This window comes from Ursus maritimus, unplaced genomic scaffold (genome assembly GCF_017311325.1).
Source record: "Ursus maritimus isolate PB19 unplaced genomic scaffold, ASM1731132v1 scaffold_6, whole genome shotgun sequence".
NCBI classification, from domain to species: domain Eukaryota; kingdom Metazoa; phylum Chordata; class Mammalia; order Carnivora; family Ursidae; genus Ursus; species Ursus maritimus.
In genome coordinates, this window is record NW_024426774.1 from 42,618,039 (window position 1) to 42,640,150 (window position 22,112).

At 41.0% G+C, this 22,112-nt stretch overlaps 1 protein-coding gene across 4 annotated transcripts in view; it reads right to left on the minus strand.

Annotated features, from left to right (window-relative positions):
• The window catches only part of CTNNA2 (catenin alpha 2), a 952,920-nt gene that overhangs the window by 335,258 nt on the left and 595,550 nt on the right, over positions 1-22,112 (minus strand). The gene's annotated exons all lie outside the window — the stretch shown is intronic.

The following is a 22,112-nucleotide window of genomic DNA, read 5'->3' on the forward strand; positions in this document are numbered from 1 at the left end:
TTGGCGACAGGTTTGACTTGCTCATGCCTGTGATCATTAATTTCTACCTTTCAAAAAAAGAGTAGCTGCTATTCTTTTTGGTGATTTCTGACGGCTGCGCTCAGACTTAGAGTGAGACCCCAGCCTGTGTTCTAACTTCTGCAATCCTGTATGAGTCCTCAGGGGCTAGGTGATAGGGGCAGCACTTGGGGGAAGACACTGGAAGGAGACAAATGAAGGTCTTTATCACCACTGGTTTAGGAATACACCTGGAGAGAGAAACGGGGTTTCTAAAAAAGGAAAGAAAGAAGGATGCTAGATTCAGGAGTTTTTAATCACTGAGAGCAAGGGTTTGTGTAAACGGGAGGGGAAAATGGAAGAGAGGAGACTACAGGAGACCAAAAAATGTAGTCATGACAAATTTGACATGATTTCACTCTGGGATGTTATTTTGGAGACATTTATGACTTTTTAACCAATAACTAAGGAGTATCTAATCAAACCTATTCTCCTTTAAAAGCTAGACCTGAAGACATTGACTTTTTATTTCTTTTCAAGAAACTACTTTGTTGCCTTAAATGGAAAGTTCCCTGTGGTACGTCTTATTTTAGAATCTCTAACTTTACTTTCCCTTTTTCCTATTTTTTAAAAATTAGAATCGTTGGCTTATTTGTGATTTTGTTATTTCTGGGCACATTTAGAGTGGCCGTTCCTGTCAGATGCTAAAGGTGGTGATTCCAAAGGCAAAGGAATGGAGTCACATGTGCGTATAACCCTTAGTAGTGCAGAAAGACACACTTCTGAAAGAGAGGCAAGGGGGCGGGGGTGGAGGACAAAATCTGAGCGTAGAAATAGATACAATGACAAGAAGACTAGAGTTGCCATCTGCTGGAGGATGGCAAGAATGACATTTGACACTCACTATTTGCAAGAGCAAAGCTAAACTCATCAGTCAAAATAATACATCTCCACGTACTGTGTACTACCAGTTAAAGGATAAAAAACTGGGAAGGGGTGTTATTATTTCAGCATGCAGCTTTTGGATAACACAGAAAATATATGGGGGAGGTAAAACAATGGCATCCTCTTTCCCTAACTTGCACCCTGCATACTCTTCAAAGAGATGATAAAAACTGCTTTATACCCTTTCAAATGCCAGCGTGTTCCCTCAACATGTATTTCTCACTTTCACCACTGCGACTTTGAAACTGAAATTGATGATGGGGCTTCTTCTATAAGTATGCCTAGTCATTGCTCACAGATTTTCTTTCGGCTTATGTAACATGGGCAAGTACATGAGGCTCACTGAGGTTTGATATAGAAAGCACTGGGCTCAGGGTCAGGAAAGCCAGGTGAATAATCTCAGTTTGCTTGCCAGCTCCTAATGTAACCATAAGCCAATCACTTTGTTACTCTGGGCCTCTGTATTTTAAGTTTTAAAATTATAAATGACATGGAGGAGGGGCTGCAGAGTTTAAATGATCTCTAAGGTCCTTTTTAGCTCTCAAATTCTGTGAATCTATAAGCATTCCGAACTCATGTAGCACTTATAACGTGAATACTCAAGCTAAATTCTCATCATTGGCTTCTACTGAATGCAGCAAAACAATATCTAATGGCTTGATTAATCAGCCACAACCATCTCCTTTGCCAATGAAGGGAAAACATGTTTTCCCCCTTCTCATACTGTAGAGAAAGCCAGTTATTTAAACCTGATTTCTCTGATGTTGTTCCTATGGCAGCAACTACCATCCCAAAGTTCCCTGATGAGGAAAACAAAACAAAACAAAACAAAACAAAACAACAGCTTTAAGAATCACAGAGTTATAACAGCAAGCAACCTTGAAGATTAGAAGTGGAAACTAAGGTTAAGACACTCATCCACACTCAAATAACTTGTTTGGGGCAAAAATGGACTAGATCATTTAATCGGCAAATTCCTCCTTACCTGAAGCAAACCCATCTTTCTTTCTGTAGCTCTAAACCCTGCGTGCCTACAGCATCCAAGTCAGGGGTCCCTTCTTTTCTAATCAATTTTTGTCTAGCCCAGAGTGATACCTTCCTCCTCTGAAAACACTAATGTTTAATATCGGAACCCTCACTTTGCAATTAACACAGACAGCCTATCATTCATTTATTCACTCAACAAATATTTAATAAACACCGTTTTGATTCCTTGTATTCCTATAGGTGGAACCAAACAGTTAAGACACTTGTTCTCATGTAGGTTATATTTTAATGGGAGAGGAAGGGAAACATAAACTGAAAAATGTCCAGTAGTAGCAAGTGCCATGGCAGAACATTAAAACAGGGTGGCAAGAAGAAGATGGCTACTCCTAAAATGGAACAGATTGGCGAATGGGGGGGGGGGGCATCAAAAGTAGAAGTGAGGCTGGAAAACAATCAACAAGTGGGGTAGTGACGAAAGATGAGGTAAGGAAGGAAGGCGAAATGATTTGGGCCTCATGGTCATGCTAAGAAATGTGCCTTTCTTTCAAGCCTTCTGAGAAATTAAGCAAAGAATTTAGTTCTCTTTTCAAGGAATCAGTCTTCCAGATCTCCAAAGGTTAACATCATACTTTTTTGTCCTTAAATTTCTCTCAACTCCTACACCGCCCAAACTTTTGTATATAGAAGACTTTTTAATAAATAGCTGCTGATTAGCTGACTGAGTAGTGCCTGACACCTTTAAGTGAGTCAAGATTTTAAGGAGGGGCTTCACCCCAGGGCAGTCATAGGTCATAATGACCGCTGCCTTCAACCTAAAATCCACACGAAGACTGAGGGAATGAGCTCAGCGTGGAGGCAGCATGCCCTCCAGCCTATGACTCTCAGCTGAGATGTGGGACAGTGCCTCATGCCTAGCGGCAACTCTTAACAAACAAAAGGAGCAAAGTGAATCTCCTAACTTTGGAGAGAGGTTCTCATGGCCTTTGTACTCAGGTGTCACACAGATATAATGGAAACTTTGGAACAGGTGAATCTGTAACAATGCATGGCGTTCCTGCTCAAAAGAGTATAACAGCCTGAAGAACGGCCAGAATTAATTCAGAGAGGTTATTCTGTATTTCTCCTTAGTGCCCGTTCCATTTTTACATGTTTTTCTTTTGACTGGAGAGCAATCTTTAATTGCAGCTGTAAGAGAAGCAAGTATAATGAAGAAGTTGTTAAACATTATGAAAACTATAATGTTTCCAATGTTAGCTGAGAGTAACCTGACTTATTTTTCACCCTGAGTTTTAGAAAAGGCAAATTCCATGTAATTAGCAAAGAATTGGATGTGTGTATCATCTTCTTTCTTCTGCCTGGCTCCTTTTGGTCTAAAGAGGTACCCTAAGCTCCTATGGGAGGAGCCTGCACCTTCCTGGAAACCCAGGTAGATGCCAGCACCTTTTTAATCTTACATAATATCTGGGGTGCTCAGTGATACACATGGATTTACTAATAGCAAAAAGGAAGGAAGGAAGGAAGGAAGGAAGGAAGGAAGGAAGGAAGGAAGGAAGGAAGAGAAAGATCCGGGGGGAAAAACAGGATAAGAGTATAGAGAGAAAGAGAAGAGGAGCCAGCAAGGTATGGAGAAAGTAAAGAGAGACGGTCAATGATGAGAGAACACCAACGCTATATGGAAGCAGAGATCAAAACCTACCAAGCATCTAGAACAGTGCCTGGAACACAACAGATGCTGTAGAGATAGCTGATAGACAGACAGGAGTTGGATGGGAGGGGGGAGGGACAGGACGGTGGAGGGAGGGAGAGAGGAGGAGGGAGGGACAGAAGGAAGAACGTGGGAAGAGAAAAGAGGAGTTGAATCTGAGAGATAGCAGGCAAGCAAGAAGGAAGGAGAGATCAGAGGAAAAGCTGGAAATGAAGAGGAAGAAAGGAAGGAGATTATTTTCAAATTTGGATCAGAATCACCCAGGGGAATCTGCCTCATGCAGATTCCCAGGTCTGTTCCCAGCCGTGTTAAATCAAAAGCTGCGGGTGGGGGTGGGTTGTAGCCTAGGAATCTAACAAAAGTCAAAACCAGAAGCTTTCCCCACATGATGTTGCTGTGCAGTCAGATTTGAGAACCCGTGAGCTACATGCAAAGGAGAAGAAAGGAAAGATGGGACTAGTGGGCAGTAACAGGGCTGATGCCTGCACTGAGCCTGGAGGCGGCAGCTGTGGTGCTGCCCCAGGGCTCCTATTTTTCTTCAAGAAGATGGCTCATCTTCAAGAACGAGAGCTCTTCCGTCAGAAGCCGTCCGCAATTTTGCCTGTTCCCAAACTACATGCCTTTCAGCGGCATCAGGAATGGCAGGTGGCAGACTGTAGGGAACTACGTTGGAAGGCAGCGCTCTCCTTTGTCTGTGGCTCCGGCGCGAGGCAGGGAAATAGACTTGGCTCGCCCGCACTCCCTTGGATTGCGAGGCGGCCCAGGCTGGTTTTGGAGTTTGGCCCCCGATTGGCACCGAGTGGTAAGAGAATCTCTCCCACATGCTGAGGAACTAGCAAAAGTGACTCGGTTTCCGAAAACCGACAAGGCGGCGCTGGCACCCATCTAGCCTGACACGCGTTTCCCATCGCCATGGCAACACAGGCAGCGCCGGGCGCAGCCGGGGGAAGCGCGTGTGCGCCTGGGCCAGGCGGGCGCGTGGGGCCACCCGAGCTGCGGGAGCCTGGGGGCGGCAGCCAGCCCTGCCGGGAGCGCAGCCGCCCAGGCAAGGGAACAGTTGCCTCTCGGGATTAAGTCTCCGTGGGCCCAAATTGTGTGTTACTATGACAATGGTAAATAGGTTCACTGGCTTTCAGGGAAGTGGCGACGTGCTGAGTGTGAGCTGCAGAAGGCACAGTCTCTCTCCAGTTTCAGAACACACGTACCCATTCATGGGTCTGCTTTTACACCGCATAAAATGAGGGGCTTAGGGAAGCCACTGCATTGCTTAGTTTTTGTCACTGAGCATTTTACTGACAATGACCTATACTGAGTTTCATTTAGTGGCTCTAAAAAAAAAAAAAAAAACCTGGTGGTAGAAAGAAGAGAATGAAGCATGCTTATCAGATGGTAATTAATTTGATCTCTAGAAAGAAAGAAAAAAAAATAAATGAGCTAAGTGTTCTGATGAAGTACTTCTGTGAAATTCTGCACACACCAAGACTGTCTTGAATATCATCTTTAAAAATACAACCATATATAAAATCATGTTTTGTTCTGTTGTTGCTTCCTGAGCAAGAGGAATATCCACTGTTCTCTGAAGCTTATTACACCTTTTAAAAAATAAAATACAGAGCACCTTCAGAAAGGCTATAGCTTTTCCTAGAGTATAGATTACATACCATGCCAGAGACAGCCTTGAAAAACATGTTAGCAGAAATAAAGTATCGATTAAATACAGTCACAGTAAACACTGAACTTACATTAATATTTCCCACCACTGGTAATTTAGCATTTTATTATCCGTCAGAACCTGTGAGTATAGACGCATTCATAAAAACTAAACCTTGCCACAATTAACAGAATTTAGAATATATAGCCTTTTTTATATATTAGAAAAGACATATATTTACAGCCCACTCTTCTATGCTTTAAAAAAGATATACTCTGGGGCGCTTGGGTGGCGCAGTCCTTAAGCGTCTGCCTTCGGCTCAGGGCGTGATCCCAGCGTTCTGGGATGGAGCCCCTCATCAGGCTCCTCCGCTAGGAGCCTGCTTCTTCCTCTCCCACTCCCCCTGCTTGTGCTCCCTCTCTCGCTGGCTGTTTCTCTCTCTCTCTGTCAAATACATAAATAAAATCTTTAAAAAAAATAAATAAAATAAATAAAAAAGATATACTCCACAATTATTCTTCGCTATAGTTGCATACAATTTATGAATTCATTATATGTCACAAATTATTTTAAAAAATGCCATTCAATAAAGAAATGACACACATAAGACAAATCACTGGTTGGTTCTAACACACTTCTGTCATATGAGTTCTATGTGCACTTTCCCCAGCATCTGTACTTTGTCCAGTGAATACTCCCCTGAGAGAATGTCTGTTCCCACCAGTCAGTCTTGGTCCAGGACCTCATCACCTCCAGTCCTGCTTGAAAAACCATCATGATATGTTTTCCATAGTGCCATCTTTTCCCAACCCCATGTGAAAACACAAAACCCTCTCAAAGTCAAGTTTCCTTGTTTCTTCAGGAGGCCTTTCCATTTTACTCTAACCATGGTAAATATCTACTTGGTAGGTTATCAAGTTTTTCCATGTTATTTCAGTCTATGGACTTTTCTTATATTCTTTTTAGTCATTTTTATATGTGAGCATGTCACACTTATCTTTATACCTGCCACAGTGTCTAATACATAAAACAAATAAATACTTGAGTGAGTGAATGAACAATGGCTGATGTTGGCATACTCTGGTGGCCACAGCTGCCTAGGGGAATTCTGGGAGTTATTCTCCCCCCTCTGTCCCCTTGTAGATATCACCTCCCTAATAAAATGAAATATGGAGACATGGTTTGGATCCTGATTCAAACATAACTTCAAAACAAGAAAAAGAAAAAGAAAACAAACTCGAGGGATAATGGGAGACATCTGAATATCGACTGTACACTAGATAATATTAAGGAATTGTCAGTAATTTGCTAAAGTATGATAATGATATTGTGTTTATGTAAATAATACAGTATTTTTTACAGAGCACTGGTGGTTGCCAGAGGATAGGGGGTTGGGAGAGGATGGGCTAAATAGGTTGAAGGGGATTAAGAGTTACAGACTTTAGTTATAAAATAAATAAGTCACAGGGATGCAAAGTACAGCATAGGGAATAGAGTCAATAATATTGTAATAACTCTGCATGGTCACAGATGGTACACTTTATCATAGTGAACACTGCATAATGTGTGGAGTTGTCGAATCACTATGTTATACACCTGAAACTAATATAACATTGTATGTCCACTATACTTCAACAAAAAATTTTAGAGATATACACTAAATATTTAGGAGTAAAATGTTACGAGATCTATAATTTACTTTGAAATGTAAAATATTAATGATACAAAAGTTGCAAGGTTTTAATAACTAAGTTTAATATTAATAATTAAGTCTAAGCTTCATCAAGTAAATTCTTCATCACCTCTCTTCATACCACAGTTGATAAAGGATAAAATAATAATAAAGAAAAAAAGTAAGAACTATACCTCCACATGGCAATCACCTGGGAGTGATTTCAAATATTCTCTCTACTCCTTAGTTAACCATGCTGGAGACAAGTGGCTGCCTGCATCATAATTCAGAAAAGGTAAACCCTGGTTCAATCCTAGAGGTAGGTACAAGGGCTGCTGGACCCAAACGAGAAAAACAACTAGGAAAACAAAGCTTTCTTCGAATACAGATCCCCACTTTGCTGGAAAATGTAGCTACTTGGCCAAAGAGAAAGGAAATGACAAAGCTAAATGTAGGTCTACTATTTTAGTAGACCTACGAAAATGGCAATAATAATGAAAATACCCCACAGCTGTAGAATGCAACATGAAAACCTACTGTATGTGTATCAGCTCATGTTTATTTTTTTTAAAGTTGTTCTATAAAGCAAGAACATTTCATAGATATAGATCCCATTTTATAGATGAAGAAAGTTAGGTCTTGATAGTTAACTTCACACTTATCCTTAAGTTGTTTGAAATTACTAAATGGGTGAAAAGTAATTCCCAAGATTAAGGCAGTAGCTGAATCTCAGAATCGGAGCAGAACTATTCCCTGACATTCTGATTATTACTTTATAACACGCAATTCTCCCTTATCTGCTCCCAAAATAGTTGGGTGGAAAACCTTGCCTCATTTCCTACCAGCAGGCTACAGGAAGAGACTCTCCTTTGTGCAGAAGAGCTCCAGTTTATGAGTTGTTACTGTCTTCATACAGAACATCAAATATTTCTGGAGAGCTTTTGAATGTGTCTCATTTTAACCCTCCTGACATCACTGCAGTGAGGTGGGTGGTAAATGCCATTTAGTTTACTTTATACATCAAGAATTCTTATGACAGCTGGAATGGTGTTCTATGTGGCAATGGCATCAGAGTAGAAAGAATTCTGGAACCGGAGACCCAGATACAGTCTTACTATATCCACATCACCAAAGTTATACAGTATTGCTTTTCTTTTTCAGCTCTCAGGGATTCTGAAAGAGCAAAACCATCAAAGTAAACAGTACTTTCCCTTCCACAGTGGTTGAATAATAACCTAAGTGGTAGGGACACTCGGATTTCAGAAAGATTTCTGAAGCCTTTGCAATGTTCGCAAATGTAAGAGAGAGGTACTATACACCACATTATGTAATGAAACCAACTTTGTTTAGGTTTGAAGAGATGTGGCCAGTTAGGCAACATGCCAATTTCATTTTGTCAAACAACTATTTAGTTTTGTACAACAAAAATACTGGTTGGTATCCATCAGCCCTTGTTAGGCAATCATTGAAAGGAAGTAGCTGATTCCATTAAACAATATTCTGAATTTATAGACATATTGAAATCAAATAGATGGATTTAAGTCCTTTTAGAGAACTATTTATTTTTAAAATGAGTACTTATAGATTATTACTATCTGAACATAGTTAACCTATGCATATGGATGGCCAAGGGAACTCAAGGTGACCATTTGAGTAGAGAGGGCTGCAACCAAGCCAGGCTACCATCTGTGACAGTTTGATAAAGGATGGGATTCTCCCTATCCAAATGCCTAGCTTCACAAGAAAGGTCCAATCTGATTTTTTATACTGTTTTTATATTTACTGTGTTTCATTATATAAGGCATTAGCAAATTTACATTACAGGTAGAAAACAATCCAAGCTCTCAGCACTGTTACAGTGAGCGTCCCCTTCCACTCTCCCGCCCCTGTTGGGTACTTCAGAATGTCAAAATCGAAAGAGATCTTAGAAATCCTCCCATCCAACTTCCATTCTCTATATAAAGAAGGAAGGTATCCAAAACAATCACAGAGCTAGTAAGTGGCAAAATCAGAATTTAAACATGGATATCCCAACTCTATGTTCAGGTTACTCCACTACACCAGAAATATGATCGGGATTTTGCTCTTGAGAAACTTCAACCTAGCAGATATAAGGGGTGGAGGGAGGAGGAGAGAGGAAGTTCAGAAGCAACTAGAGAGCAATTTAAGACAGTATTTAACAAAACAATTTTTAGAGGAGTAAGCATTCAAAGAAGGGATGGATTAATATGGACTTCTGGGAGTATGATTCCCCACTAGGAAACAGACTCTCTGAAGAATGGAATACTACCTCAAATATTTTGTATGCCCTAGCACTTAGTATAAGTAATGAAACAGAGTAAGTATCCACTATATGGTTTTTGAACAGATGGGTGACTATATGGATTGTGGATGGGTAAGCGAACAGTCTAGAGAATGAAAGCCCTTGTAAAGGAAGTGGAATGTACTAGGGGCCAGAATCAGGAGGACAGTGTGGAGGTTATAGAACAGTAAAATGAGCACCATTTACTTAGAGGCTGTTGAAAACACAATCCGCCTGAAGCAGAAGCCATTTACTAGGACGTAGCTGATGATGTATTTGAACATTGACATCTCAGCAAAATGCAGCTGATCATTGCCTATTCCCATGACTTCACTAGGTTATGTTTAGATTGGTGTTGTAAATGCAGGGAGAGTTTGAGGAACTTGTTAATGAATCCAGACTCCCACATACAAAATGAGATTTCTGAATGTGTGTGGTCGTTGGTACTCTGTTCTGTTCTTTTTCTATGCAAACAGCAACAGATGGAAGGAATGGGGCGGGAGGAGTGGGAATCCAGGAGGAAAGTTTAAGTTGCCCCATCTTCTCTCTTGCTGGGTCTACTATGGATGAACTCTGGGGAGAAAGAAGACTGTCAAAAACTCAGGTTTGGTGTTTACAGTCAAAAGGCTTAATGACATCCAGCTCTTTTAGTGGCCCCAACAGGGAATCTAAGGAATATAGAAAAAATTACTGGTGACCAATACCAGCTGTGTTAATGTTAGTGGCTTAGGTTTTCTGTGCCCTGATTTCCTCACATATGCTGGGAAAATGGTACAATCCCAGAGAACTTTAACAAATGAATGGAATTAATATATTAATGTGCTTTACTTTAGCGCCTGAGATAGAACTGTCACTCTATAAGATTTGGTGGAGCTATGAGGATGCTGTTGAACATTTGTGCAGATTTATAAAAAGTGCATTGACCTTTGAAGAAAGCATAGTTTATGTTCAAAATCCTCCTCATATTTTCAACCCCACCTCACTCAATGCAGCATAATAGCCATTTACAATCCGTTGAAAATAGGCTTGCTTTGGCTTTAGGACCTTGACACCTGTTGTTCCCTCAGCTTGGAATGCATATCTCATGGAATTTGAAATGGCTGACTGTTATCATTCAGGTTTCAACTCAAATGTCACCTCCTCAAAGAAGCCTTGCCTACCTTAGATGAAAGCAGGCCCCTTCCCTCAATTTCTCTCTTCCACCTGGTTCCATTTTAATTTTCCCTAGGGTATTAGTACCTGAAAATTGTCTGATTTGTCTGTTTGCTTACAAGGTTACTCACTTGGTCATTCACCACTGTAGCCCTATACTTAGAATATGCCTATAGGTTCAGTGCTCAACAGATATTTAACTAGTGACTGGTGGACTGATAGACAAGAACAGGACCCCAAAGCGCATAGAAAATGTTATCCCATTCCAAAAAGAGAATGCTCAAAGCAAATTTCACATAGAATGACAGCATTATGCCTTCATGCAAAATGTCTTCTTGTTGTTGCTTTCCTCCCCCCCCCTTTTTTTTTCTTTTTCTTTTTTTCCCCAGTCTTGAGGTGAAAGTAAACCAGAAGAGGGCACCGGAAGTTGCAACCAGGTTCTTCCTCTTAGAAGAAAGTTAACAGTTGAGAAAAGCTAAAAGTCTTTTAGATGTTACTTGTTTGTCCTCAGCCTGGTAAAATACACTTTTATCGTTGAAAGTTTAGGCTCTCCTTCTCCTGTCCCCCCTCACTTCTGGGGCTGAAGTGAACAGAACCCAACAAGCTATGGTATACTTGTATTTTCTGTAAGTTGAGACCAGTGGTCTGCACATGCTAGATGCTTCGTAAGTTCTGCTGGTCTCATTACTTGTATAAAGGCTGAAAGAGGACCTAAGGACTCACGCACATTCTAGAGATATTCAGCTTGTGGTGTAATGGTTGGAAAGTCAATCTTTCAACCTTTAGAAAACCAACGGTTAGTTAGCAACTGTTCAGGAATGTAGAAGTTTGGCATAAGTAAGTATGTGGCTTGCAGTTTCTACTTTACAACTTGTTGTAACATCTAAATGGTGCTTCTTAGTTAAATACAATATTCTTTAATATTTATGTACTGTTATTTTAATTTTAAATTTCTATTTTTATAGGCAAAGGACAATTGAGCAGAAAAAATGTTATACCCCCTCTCTAGCTATTCATGCTGTGAAGCAACCTGTTTTACTGTTTAAACCTATGTTTGTTCTGTTTCAATTGTGCAGAACGAAACCGTTCTGCACCTTTAAAAATCAAAGATCTATCACTCAACGGGAGAACCTAGCAACTAGCAAAGGGAATTATGAGGAATAGTGAACAGATACCATGCTCCTAAAACCCTATCAGACTTATGACTCACCTGGGGTTCTTGCAAAATTGTCAGTTCTGAATCAGCATATCTAAGGTGGAACCTGCAATTCTGCATTTCTAACAAGCTCTATGTGATGTCTATGCTTCTGGTCCTTGGTGCTTATGGACCGTAGTGTTTGGGCCACATGGCTTGAGAAAGAAAAATTGTTTTAGAGCATTTCATACTTACAGACAGAGTAAACATTAATCCACTGATGCTTTATTTAACCTGAGAAAGCCATCATAAGTTCTTCCCCTGCTATCCAGAAATGGAGCCGGATCCCCCCCCTCCTTGAGTCAGGCTGACCATGCGATGAGCTTTAGTCAACAGACAACAGCAATTTGCCAGAAGGCGAGACTTGAAGGGTGGGGGTCCCATGGCATAGTGGTTAGCACCCTGGACTCTGAAACATACTTGCACACTGGGACTTGCTCTTTCTTGCCCCTCCTGAAATCCTGTAGTTACCACATAACTGCACCTGAGCTAGCCTCCTGGAGCACGAAAGGCCACGTGGAAGAGAACTGAGGGGTCCCTGCTTCAGTGAGTGAGTGAGTGAGTGAGTGAGTGAGTCAGTGGGGCCCCAGCCAACAGCCTGCCAATCGCCATCCCTGTGACTGAAGCCATCCTAGATTGCCTAGTCTCCAGCTAATTCTCCATCTGATCATGGACATTGGAGTGAGCACCGTCAAGCTGTCCCATACAGAAGGTCTCCGGAGCCAACACACAGAACCAGGAACTAAATAAAATAATTGTTGGTTTAACCACCAAGCTTTTTGTTTGTTGTTTCTGTTTTTATGCAGCCTCTGAATCAGGAACAGGTATTTAAAGAAGGAGCAGTAAGAGTTTAAGTTAGAGATGCATGATACAATTGTGCTTAAGATTCTTTTTCCTTCTTGTCTTCAATCTCAGTGATATAACTTTGGCCTTATATAACAGAAACTGAGATAAGTAATTATTGTAATAGGATTTGTACTACTTCTCTATTTTTATAATTCAATTTTTTATTTTCTGAATTGTACTATGTCAAATACTTCTACGTAGAAGTTAAGTCACTTGATACAGGTCATATCGCTTATAAATGGCAGAATACTTTTCAGCCTAACATAACATCAGAAATTTCAAGTTTTTTCACTAAATTATTCAGTGTCTCAGATTCTTCTCCTAAAATGCAAATATAGGACTGCATGCTGAAGGACATGATCTCCAGTCATCACCCTGTTTCATGTTTGCGAAGGTAATATAAGGTCTATCCACAAAGGAACAATCTTACACTGATGTGAGATGTCAATGACAAACTCTCTTGGGAGAAGGGTACACTCCACGTCAGCCAGTCATTGACACAGTCCCTAGACAGACAGCCCACGGCTGCACTTTTCCTTTGCAGGTTTACTCATCGTTGGGCACTCTCCCCTAGCGTCAGTAATCCTTGACCATCTGGGCTCCTCTCAAAACCTGTCAGTGTCAGCCATATTTTTTTCTTTTTCATAGCCACGTGAAATACATATTAATGACACTGTCATGGCCATGCCTGTATATCAAAGGCTGCATACTATGGACTATATAGCATTTCTCAATTTTTTAAACTATCCCTCCTGTTAGAGAAATGTCTACCTCTTCTGCTCCCTCTCATTCTTTTATGTCAAGAACATCATTTTAAAAGAAGCTTTGCAAACTGGTATTCCACAAGCTGAATACAGTCTGCAATATCACTAGCTTACTAATGTAATCTCATTTTTAAAAATTAGAATTTGATAGCCTTAAAGCAAAACATGCACTTTGCAGGTAGCCTGGGCCCTGCCATTCCCTGTCATCCAGCTGCTTCCCACATTCACATTGCCTTTCTAGATGGCAAAGACGTCTCATGGTGCACCAGCTGTAGGCTAATCTCTCTCCCTGGGGATATGTACCTACTACCGCCACTCTACCGCCACGCAACTCCCAGAGATGCCGTGATCTCTATGTCCAGCTGTAACCTCTGTTTCTATTTTCAACTGCTTACTCTTAGCTCCAAATGTTAGTTTGTGTCCACATCTTACTCTTCCTTGCTTTCCACTTACCCTAGATTAACCCATTCTATTGAAATCATCTTAAATTAATTGTCTGAAAAAGTACCATTTACACAATTACCAATCCCACTACAAAACTATTATTGTACCTGGCCTGCCCCAACCATCTCTAATGTTAGCAGAGTAAGTCCCACTTGGGCTCGCAACATCTCACTTGGGCAGATGTGGGAGCCTCCCAACTGTTCTCCTTCCTTGCAGTATCCGTTTCCCTGTCCTTCACATTCAAGGCCATCACTTACTGTACCCGCATTCTGGAAATCATAATCAGGTTTAAAGTCTTCCCAGTCTGGCTCTAAGCTAACACTCCAGTCTCATTTCTGCTCATTCGTGTGCTCCCGATACCCTATGCATCTCAGAAGCCCTTGTGGTTTTTGATACATTTTTGCCTAATAACTGGAGTGGCCTCCATCCTTCTATCTAGTCAACTCCTCCTCCTTTTCTCCCAGCTCCTCTGATCTTGCTCAACTAGCTGGAGAAATCTCTCCAACCACAGCTCTTGTTTACATCTCTGCCACAGCACGAACCAAATTGCTTCACTAACCATCACCTGCAATCCAGATCTGAGAACACTGGAGGCAGGGACTACATTTTATCAAGTTCTGTATCTCATCAGCTAGACCTCCATTGGACTTAAAAGAAAAACAAATAAGAACAGCAATAGACATTTATGTTAAATAATTAAAAGGCATTCTCAAGGTGTCTGTGGGAGATTAAGAGGTAGTTTCAGAGAATGGGAGATGATTTAAATAAAGACATAAAAGCATCCAACTGAGCAGGTAAATTTAGCACAGGAAGCTCACCACTTACGGAGGGTGGGGATTTCCTGCACAAAATAGATCTTTGTAAGGATGCCATGTGTAAACGGCATTAATTAATCTGTGTGAATTCAGTACAAAAGTTGGGTTATTATTTTGTGCCTATATGTCAGTGTACTATAGAGGCTAGCTATATTTAGCTCAGATTTCATCAGCTATTGATTAGGCAAGAACTTCGACCAGTTAATAAACTCTTTTCACCAAGAATCTCTATGAACCCAGAACTGTGCCAGACTATATTCAGAAGAGAATGTGCATGTGTACCAGTGCAAGGTGGTATTTCTCTGCTCTTTACATATTGTCTCTCATATCTGATCTTCTTCTGTTCCTTTGGAGATAGATACTAGAGAGTCCTAAAAGCAGGAACATAACAAGTCTGTTCTTAGGAAGTTTCATTTTATCTGCAAGGACAAAATTAGAAACATCTGGAAAATTCTATAAAACAAGATAATTAAATGTCAAGATGCATCAGAGACAGAACTTACTACAGAATTAAATTGGTTTCATTATTTGTGGCCAGGATGAGGAGGTAAGACTTGCTAATACCAAGCAGAAGAACTGTGTTGTCCAGCTATCTTCATAAATTCCGGGGACTAGGAAAAAAAAACAAAAACAAAAACACAACAACAAGTTCTTGCACCAGTGTCCTACCATAGGGCTTGAAATCCAAACCTTAGAATCACTCTTTTGTAGGGTGAGAGCCAAGTTAGAGTCAGATGGTCTGTGGACTGCAATTAAATAGATGTTTCCAAAGCTGTCCTGGCACATACGTTTGGTGTTAATAGGTGTCCTAAATAATTGGGTGAAACCAAGAAAAACAAGATTTCTTGTGATTGAAATAAAGAGTGCATTCTGAATCTCCCAGAACAGAGCACAGTCTGGTGCATTTCAAAAATACATTTAAACATTCTTATCCCAACAGAGCGTTTTAAGTAACATTGCAGTAAACTATTTTCAGACATTAACACCTTTATGAAAACAATTTGGCTGGCCTGCTACTTAATGAGATATGAGAATGAAATGCTCATGAACTCGCAAAAGAAACGCCCAAGCCCCCAAAGCCCAACCCTCCATGTGAAGTGGGAATAGACTCTACAGGAAGGAATGGAGAAATGAGAATGGGGAGGAAGGATAGTTCCAAGGCAGGGAGAACATTCAGGTAGGGATCTCAGTCGGTGCCTGAGCAAGATGAAGGAGAGGGGACTAAAAGATGTTTCTGTTTGTGGTTTGTGGAGTTTCTCAAGGAGAAAAGAAAGCAGCAAAAGAGCTATTGAGGATGAAATGTGTACAGACTTTCAGGGAGACAATTTGGCATTATGTATGGGAAGTCTTTTAAAAGTCCCTGCTCTTTGAACACCAATTTTAGAATTAAAATTTAAGGACACAGTTGTCCAAACAAGCAAAGGAATACGTCCTAGTTTGTTCAGGCCGCTATATAACAAACTACCTTAGACCAGGTGGCTTAAACAATGAACATTTATTTCTCACAGTTTGGAGGTTTGGAAGTCTAAAATCAAGGTGCGTGCAGATTCAGTTTCTGGCGAGAGCCTGCTTTCTAGTTCAGAGATAATCTTCTTGCTGTCCTCATTCAGCAGAAGAGGCCAGAGAACTCTCTGGGGTCTCTTTGATCAGGGCTCTAATCCCATTCATGAGGGCTCCACCCTCGTGACCTAGTCTCCCCCCACAGATCTACCTCCAAATAGCATTACCTCTGGGATTGGGTTTCAACATATGAATTTTAGGGGGATATAAGCATTCAATCTATAGCAGTATATGTATGAGAATGTTCATCAGGGCCATTTTACAATAGCTAAAAACCAAAAATACCAAGTAATTGGTAAACGAGAGGGGATGGATAAGAGAAATAAAATGGAATGTTTTATAGCATTGAAGATGATCCTATTGATTTGTATTCTTGACATAGAAAAAAAAATCACAGTGAAAAAAACAGTTATAAGGAATATGTATAATGTTATCAGATTATTAGAAAATATACATGAAATAATTCCAAAAGCTTACATATCCAAAACTTATTAGTTGATTTCTGGGTGTTGAAATTTAGGTGACAATCTTTGTTTTAATTTTCAGTTTTTCTTGTGGGTTTTTTCTTTTTTTTTTGATTTTCAGTTTTCTATAATAAAAAGATAAAACTAAAATGTCCATGAGAAATACATGCAGACTGGCAGTGACCAGAAAACTGAGGAGTCAAGCAAGCTGGAAGATGCCTAAAGCTAGCACATACAAGGGCTCTATACTTCCTATTGTACTGATGATAAAACCAAACCTTAATAAGAACCTACTAAGTACCAGGTATGATAGACTTTGCATTCTATGTGTTTGAAATCTAACATGACAGAGAATGAGATTCAGAAGGGGGTTTTTGTCCAAATTCCACCAACAGTCATGGGCAATCAGTTAACATTGCTGACCCTTCAATTCCGCAGTTCTAAAACTAGGGAACTGGTGACCCCTGGGTTCCTTTTTCAGGTTGGAATTTGTGAGTGCTTCAATAGAATGCTTCTCAAAATTTAATTTTAATCTACAGCCTATGGTAAAATGCAGATGTGATTCAGTGGCCTCGGAAGACATCTGATTCCACCTGTCTAACAGGCTCCAAGGCTGCAAGTCCCAGGTTCACACTTTTGAGTTGCAAGACACTAATATACATGATCTCTCAGAATTTCCCCAAGATGCCTTTAAAATAGCCATCCTTAGTTCTATTTCACTGATAATGGAGTGACCTATGTGGGATCAAATGGATAGAAAATGGCAAAGCAGAGACACCAATCAAGATCCTTTTACTCTAGTCTCCAAGATCTTTAATGCCCCATTTAGTTCTAAAATACTATAATTAGAAATCACTGCCACATTCATACCAAGGGAAGAGGACCAGGCACAGGACTAGTAAAGACAAGCTGCTAATGGAGTTCAGAAGAATGAAAAGATCACTTTACAGGGGAATCTGTTAAGAACTCATAGAAGAAATTTCACATCAACCTTGAAGGATGGTTAGAATGAAGGTAGGCAGAGATTGAGAGAGGATACAACAGTTAGGTATAATAAGACACGATCAGAACATATGGCAGTGCAGAGGAAACCTGCAGAGAAGGGCCCCACATAGCAGAACAGGCCTCTTGAACTAAGGCAGATATTTATTGCAAGATTCAAAGATGACTCTAAAGTGTTGGACCTTAGAGACTAAAAGAATAGAGCAAACTCAAATTTTCAGTATGGCATTGGAAGCCCTTTACCAACTTCCTTCCTCTTCCCAACACAGAGGTTCCACCTGTCCCTGTTTACCTTTTTCCCCTCCCCCCCCCAAGAAACTGAGCCACTCAAAAAGATTTAAGCATTCTTGTTACCATACTTGCACTTATGCCTTTATGATGCCTACCCCTCCTGTTGGTGCACCTATATCTTGAGTCCATAAACTCCTTTCATAAGCTTTACTTCCATCAATGAAGTCTTCAGGCACTGGTCCCATTTGATCTCTCAGTTCTCATTTGTATGTTCTAGAGACATTTACTCTCAAGCAGTGGGCAATATATAAATATTATTGGCAAAGTCCCTCAGTGTCTGCTTTTCCTTCCTACCTAAAGTTCCTGGAGGAAAGCACTGAGTCACTGCATTTCTTGGGTTTACCCCATAACTCACATCATGCACTGAACATGGTAGGTACTTCCTCAGTTCTATCTGTACTACTATAGGTTTAAGAGGAAGACGGAGTTTGATAAGAAAAAAAAGTTACCTCCCCTCTTTAATTTGTTTCTCCTAAGTAGAACTCCTGAGAGAAGCCTTAATACCCTCACCTTTGGCCCCATACGCATCTTCAGAGGTATTCTGTAAAATGCCAGCTGTACGCTGTGTGCCCACAGAAACAACAGAGTTAATTCTCTCCTTTTGAAATTGTGACTCCCACCCTCCTCCCCTTCCTCTAAATGTTTCCTTTTAAAGAAAGCCATGGTTCACTGCTACTGAAAATTAAAGACAACAGCATAAAGATCAAGGTCCAAGCTGGTCCCGGCGATGACAGAACATTAAAATCACCTCTCAAAGTTCTCTTTCCTTGAACACTGCCAAAGACTACTAATGGAAAGCCGATCCCCAGAACTCATGCTCATTTCAGATGTTCTTCACTGGCACCTCTTGTTTCACAAACTATTTTGACTACAATGAACAAATTGGAGGTGACCTCCAGTTGAGATGAAACCGGAAAGATATAGCCCTTCAAAATTGTATGTGACTACCTCCCACCGCCATCATAGCATGAAGTACCAAGAAAAAGCAGGGGGGTTTATTATGCAAAGGTTAGTTTGTAAGGTTTAGAAGAGGAGAAATAAATCACCTCTTCCTCCTCCAAGCTATACTTGGGCCTCTCTCCAGCTGTCTCAAGCTTCCTCTTCTACCTCTTAATTCCAGATTGTGTTTTGGCAATCAGATTGGACCCCAGAGTTCCTTCCATTTTCTGAATCCACATTTTCAAGATCCTCATCCTTTCTTACTTCAGTTCCCAATCACACATTGGCGTGATGGCTTGGGGTGATTTTCTTGATGTCTGACTACTGCACTCTCGTGGTTCAGCAAAACAGGGTAAGCTCATTCCCCATATAAACATGGAAAATGCTAAGGTGTTTTCAGAGCATGTAAAGTATCTCTCATCAGCATCCATCACTGAGGGAGATGACATTTGCCAACAGAAACCTGTGGTTCGCCCAAAAGAAGAGACTGACCAAGTATACACATATAGCCACATTATAACCAGAATCAGATGTTCTTACCAGACAGGTAAAGAGAGAGAAAAGATCAAACATGAGGAAAGAGAGAACTTTAGGGGAGTTCTTTTCATTTTTACTTTTTAGTGTGTTGGACCCTGAGAAGCATGAAATTAAAACTCGTGAAAAACAGCCTATATCAACTTGCTGTGGTGACTCAAAAGTTGTCGTTTCTCAACTCAACTTTGCTGAAACACTTGATTCATGTTGTTCTTATTTAACCTAATTTGCATTGATTTAATCAGTGCTGGTATGCTTTAAATACATAATAAATTGGGATTCTGCAACTTAGATGACTTAGAATAGCTAAATTTCAATAAAGCTCATTTCAATCTGTTAATGTATACAGTTCTGCCAAGGGGTTTAAAAGCGTAGAAAAGATGCAAACTTGCCACATTAGAGGTGGGAAAGGTTTAAAGATACCATCCAGATGAAATGATTTGCAGGATAATAATGTGAAAAGCAATATATATATATATATATATATATATATATATATATATATATATATATATATACACACACACACACACATATTTATCTTAATTACAACCTAGACACATCTTCTACATTTTGAGTAGCATACTTAGAAGAAAACTCACATATAAATGCAGTGAATTTAATTTTATTCTCTTTCCTCCTTGCCAACACTCAACTCTTTTCTGCCTCTCTGTACCAGCTCTACAAATCAAGTGACATCCAAAGTGGGACCTCTTCTTGCCCATTTGGCAGGCTCCATCACCACTTTGCCAAGCCGCCTGCATTAGGAGGATTTTCTTCCTAGCAGCCGTGGGGACTGGGTGGCTTAGACTCACAGTGCTTGCTGAATGGTTGGCCAATGTTTACTCCTGCCTGCCCCCACCTCCCCCACCACCCTTTAGAGTTTATGGCTCAATCAGCCAGCCTGCTGTCAGGAATAATTGTGTTGGCAAGAGGTGAAAACACTTGATGGTGAGATTGTTTGTCTGTTAAAGTGTTCTGCAGCACCTTGCAGGTGCCAGGATGAAAACTGCAGGTGTCCAGTCCAGAGTCTGGAGTAGGAGGCTAGAATGACAACAAGGCAACCGTCAGGAATGGCAAGGGAAGAACACCACTTGGGTGTGGGACAGCAAAAAAACCCATCTGTGGGGTAGTGAGCTGTAAGACCTTGGGTAATGGCCCAATGTCTCTGTACCTCAGTCTCATCGTGTGCAAAATTAAGGGGCTTGATTTTCTAACGTCTCTTCTAGTTCCTAAGACGACATGTGATATCTAGGATGTCTCGCATTTGTTTTTCTTCCAATTAAATAAGACATCTCGGAGATAAATAACCAGGGCAGAGCTCGGATGAATAAAAAATGTAATGATTGATGGCCCTGTTCATAGGACTTTTCCTGAAAAGTACCACCAGTCTTTGGTGACTTTGACTCAACCGTCTGACGCCTTCAGCTTGGATGCTAAGGACCAACCCACTACTTGTCCAAAGCCAATCCAGCCTGGGAGCTTTGGTAATCCGCCTCATTGTTATCAAAGTGAGTACCACCTCCGATAATGCCTACTTACTTTCAATTCCTGGGAGGCAGAGATGATGGGAATTCAAAGAGAGGAGCTGGAGATTCACACTTGATTCCTCCATCACCTCCTTGGGCATCTCTGTCAAGAAGCTAGGCTTGCCCACACTCACTTCCAGAAGGGTTTCCCTCTGCCATTTCTGAGGATTTTTTTTTTTTTTTTTAACAAATGACCAACAGGTTCCTGATAATAGCTGTACAGACCCTCTCCAAGCTGGTTGGTTGGAACAAGAGAGAGAGAAAGAGACAGCTCATTATAAGAACCCCATCTACAGATGATTGTGAATGAAAATGATCAGGCAAAGACTTCATACTTAGAAGACACAATTTATCGACAGTCTCAAAGTTTAATTAGGGTTATCTGTATGGAAGGGAGTAGGCTTCATTATAGTTTAAACTACCCCTTCTCTGCTTATTCTCTAGCATATTCTCCTAGAGGGTAACACAGGGTGCTGTAATCACCATATTCAGCATGTTGGGGTCAGCCCTCCTGGGTGTCATACAGCAGAATCTTTCTTTAATTCACCTGGGACCTTATAGACATCTCCGGGGAATGGTCAAGTCCCTGCAGGATCTCAGGCAAGACTCCCTGTACACAGACATACATTTCTGCCACACTGGGTCTCATACCACCAAATCCCGATGGCTTTCCAAACCCACTGGGTTTAGAAACCATTTCCTCATCTACCACTAAAAAGGTCTGGCTGACTGCAGAACTCCAGTGCCTGCAAGGAAAGGGGAAAAAAAATCTTAGCCAAGCCCCCACAATCATTGCTTTACTCTATCTTCTCTCAAGTTGCTTTTCTAAAGCAAAGGACCAAATGTTGATTTCTCTACAGATTCCTACGCGTCCCTTACACGTAGACAGCTTTAAAGGGGGAGGGGGAACATCCCCAAAAGGAAAGGGGGAGAGAACAGAATCTTTCAGTTTCCTGCTTGAAAATATCTTGTCGTTGATGATGCTAGCCCATATCTCCATCCCCTTTCCCACCTTTTTGAAATATGTACAAAAAAGCTGAAAGTGTTTTCCGTTTCATCAAAGAACATATATTACTTTAGTGGCTCGGTAAAATGTTGGTTTTATGCCCACCCCTTTTCAATCTGCCCATGTCTGAGGTGCTCCGGGAAGACGCACAATCGTGAGCAGCTTACGACACTCAGTGAGCAGTAGGTGCCTGTGCAAGCTCGCGCCGCACACTGCCTGGCGGAGGGAAGGAGCCCGGGCGCCGCTCCCCGCTCCCCGCGCCGCCGCCCGCGCCGCCCGCCACCCGCCGCCCGCACTTCCCCGCCGCCCGCA